The 3,900-nt window shown below is 41.9% G+C and overlaps 1 pseudogene; it reads left to right on the forward strand.

Moving 5' to 3' along the window:
* Positions 1-2,791: 2,791 nt before the first annotated feature.
* On the forward strand, positions 2,792-2,901 carry LOC112427168 (U5 spliceosomal RNA; annotated as a pseudogene).
* The last annotated feature ends 999 nt before the right edge of the window (positions 2,902-3,900 follow it).

Here is a 3,900-nt window from a genome sequence, read left to right on the forward strand (position 1 = left end):
AAAATAATGAGACAGAGTATGTTAAAATGTCTAGCTCAATGCCTGGCACACAGAAGCAATGACTTACATATATTGAATACTTTCTACATGCTAGGGACCGTGATAAGCACTCTACATGTATTATCTCCTTCAAACTTCACAATAACTTAATATTGATCCACACTGGACAAATAAGGAAATTAAAGCTAGAGTAACATTAAGCAGATTGTCTTATAGATACTAAAAGAAGTGAGATTTGAACCTAGGTAGTGAGAGTCTGGAGGCTGTCCCCTTCATCAGCACACCAAACCACCACAAAACATACTGGTTGAAAAAAAGCAAAATCGAATAAAATTTTTGTAAGAATTTGGATCAGTCCTTGTCAATCAACTAAAATGAGCAGAATTTTAGGAAATGTAAAGTTTTGAAACTTTACAAAATTTTTTGAAAATGAGTAGGATGCAATAAAAACTGGACATAAATTTTTTGGCTCTTTTTTGTTTGTAAATAGGTTTGTGAGTACAATTTATTTATTTATTTATTTATTTATTTGTTTGTTTGTTTGTTTGTTTGACAGGGTCTTGCTCTGTTGCCCAGGCTGAAGGGCAGTGGCGCAAACTCAGCTCATCAAAACCTTCATCTCCTGGGTTCAAGCGATCTTCCCACCTCAGTCTCCTAAGTAGCTGGGACCAGAGGCATGCATCACCATGCCCAGCTAAGAGGTACAATTTCTATATATCAAAATGTATTTGCTGTAAGAGCACATTGGGTTTTGACAAATACATCCATCTGTGAAAGCACTACCACAATCAAGATATAACATTTTCCCATTGCTCCAGAAAGTTCCCTCCTGCCCTTTTGCAGTCAATTTCCCACCACATCCCACCTCTGGCCCTAGGCAACCACTGATCTGCTTCCTGTCCAGTCTAGAATTTCCTATGGGTAGAGTGATACACTATGGACTCCTCCATGCCTGGCATCTTTTGCTTAGCATATTTTTGACAGCCAAGCACCCTGTTGCATGTATCAGTGGTTCATTCCTCTTTACTACTAAGTGCTGTTCCCTTGTATGAGGATACCAATTTAATTCTCCATTCATCTGGTGATGGACATTTGGCTTATGGATCAGTCAGGAGATAGAAACCAGTAATTTGAACAGGAAAATGTATTATAATTGTTAGCTAGTAAAAAGTGGTTAACAACAACAAGGGGTAAAAGAGGGTTCTAAGGTGGCTCAAACCTGTAATCCCAGCACTTTGGGAGACTGAGGCAGGTGGATCGCTTGAGCCTAAGGGTTGGAGACCAGCCTTGGCAACAGGGTGAAACCCTGTCTCTACCAAAAATTCAAAACACTAGCTGGGTGTGGTGGCACATGCCTGTGGGTGGTCCCAGCTATTCAGGAGGCTGAGGTGGGAGGATCGCTTGAGCCAGGGAGGTGGAGGAAGCAGTGAGCTGAGATTGTGCCACTGCCCTCCAGCCTGGGTGAGTGACCCGCCCACCTCCCAGAAACAGAGGGCTGTAAGGGATCGAGAAGCAGCAAGTACAGTGAGGGAGAGTGGACTCTCCAAAATATTTAAATTGTGTTAAGGAGAGGAGAGGTTATTTTTCTCTTTTGATGCTATGACAATCCTTGTCAACACCATTCTTCACCACCACACTCTAGCCACATACAAACAAACTAAGAAAGAAGGGATTGATTGCTAATGTAACTATTTAGAGCCCAAAACATTCATTGGACCACATTGTACTAGTAGTCAGTCACCATGTGCCACTAGCTTAGCAGTGCTATCAATCTCTCATTCCTCCACTTTCACAGACCATGGCAGGACTCAGCTATCCCAAGCATGCCATGCAGTCCATTTGAGGCTTTACCAGTAAGTCCTTTGGAGACAGCAGATCATTGCTCAGATTTTTGTTCACTGAGCTAATTTACTTCTCTGTCATTATTTTAGAGGACAATCTGCATACAATGATACATAGCTTGAGCAATGATACAATTCTTGAGTATCCTTTAAACTTCGTTTCATTGTAGCTTAATGCAGAATATACTTACACAGTGTCATCCTGAAGTGACAATTAGAAAAGCATACGGATATTTTCAAATTCGTGTTTAGTTTTATAATGTGTGACTATTCTCTTAAAAGCTTTAGGAAAGATTTTAGGAATTCTATTTTTATGAGATTAGTATATTTTAATTGCCCACATTGTTTGTTGGTGATTCAATTTTTTTCACCTTAAAAATATTAATGTGGGGCTTACAAGCTCATAAATCAGTTACTGTTCAAATTTTTTAAAAAGCCGGCCGGGCGCGGTGGCTCACGCCTGTAATCCTAGCACTTTGGGAGGCCGAGGCGGGCAGATCACAAGGTCAGGAGATTGAGACCACGGTGAAATCCCGTCTCTACTAAAAATACAAAAAATTAGCCAGGCGCTGTGGCGGGTGCCTGTAGTCCCAGATGGTCGGGAGGCTGAGGCAGGAGAATGGCGTGAACCCGGGAGGGGGAGCTTGCAGTGAGCCGAGATTGCACCACTGCACTCCAGCCTGGGGGACAGAGCGAGACTCCGTCTCAAAAAAAAAAAAAAAAAAAAAAAAAAAAACTGACGTGCCTTGGCTAGTGCAAACAGTAAAACAGTTTTTTAACTGTGTTTGTTTGATTAGCTTGGAATCTAACAAACATTCTGTAAGAAGTCACTACCAACAGATAGCCTGGCACTTCCTTCCTTACTAATGAAATGTTATGCATCTCAGTACTTTCTACGCAAGGAAAAGCAATATTGTATAAGAGTAATTAAAGTGTTCACAATTAGGTTCATACTCTGGTTTCTCTTCAGATCGTATACATCTTTTGTCTTTTACTAAAGATTTCTGTGGAAAGGAACAATTCTGAGTTTCTGACTAAGTTTTGTTTTGTTTTGAGACGGAGTCTTGCTCTGTTGCCCAGGCTGGAGTGCAGTGGTGTGATCTTGGCTCACTGCAACCTCCGCCTCTCGGGTTCAAGCCATTCTTCTGCCTCAGCCTCCCAAGTAGCTGGGACTACAGGCACTCACCACCATGCCAGGCTCATTTTTGTATTTTTAGTAGAAACAGGATTTCACCACGTTGGCCAGTCTGGTCTTGAACTCCTGACCTCAGGTGATCTGCCCCCCTCGGCCTCCCAAAGTGTTGGGATTACAGGCGTGAGCCACTGTGCCCGGCCTGACCAAGTTTTTGAGGCCTTGCATATGTGGCACTTATTTTTATTTATTTATTTTTAATTTTTATTTATTTTTTATTTTTTTATTATTATTTTTTGAGAGAGTCTTACTCTGTCACCCAGGCTGGAGTGCAGTGGCATGATCTCAGCTCACTGCAACCTCTGCCTCCGGGGTTCAAGTGATTCTCGTGCCTCAGCCTCCCAAGTAGCTGGGATTACAGGCATGCACCACCACACCTGGCTAATTTTTGTATTTTTAGTAGAGACAGGGTTTCACCATGTTAGCCAGTCTGGTCTTGAACTCCCGACCTCATGTGATCCACCCGCCTCAGCCTCCCAAAGTGCTGGGATTACAGGTGTGAGCCACCATGCCTGGCCCAGGGCTTATTTTTTTAAAAATGTTACAGATATTAAAGTTTGTATATTTTCCTAGTAGCATCAACAACCTGTTATTACCTAGATAACCACCCTTCTTTCATCACTCAAATATAAATTGAGGGGCTATATAGGACCAGAGTTCTGCTACATACCAGAAAAGTGAAGAACCACAGAGTCCAACTCTTGCTCTGTGGAGTTTATAGCACAGCTAAGAAGACACGGAAAAGTCATTACAAGTGTTTTTGAAGAAGTACAGGGTGCAATAGGACCTAAAGGTCAATTACCCAGACTGTGGCTCACCCTGATTTCTTGATTCTTCTTGTATTTTCTTTTCTTTTTTTTGGGTGGG

The sequence above is a fragment of the Macaca nemestrina genome, chromosome 10 (assembly GCF_043159975.1).
Source record: "Macaca nemestrina isolate mMacNem1 chromosome 10, mMacNem.hap1, whole genome shotgun sequence".
Lineage (NCBI taxonomy): Eukaryota > Metazoa > Chordata > Mammalia > Primates > Cercopithecidae > Macaca > Macaca nemestrina.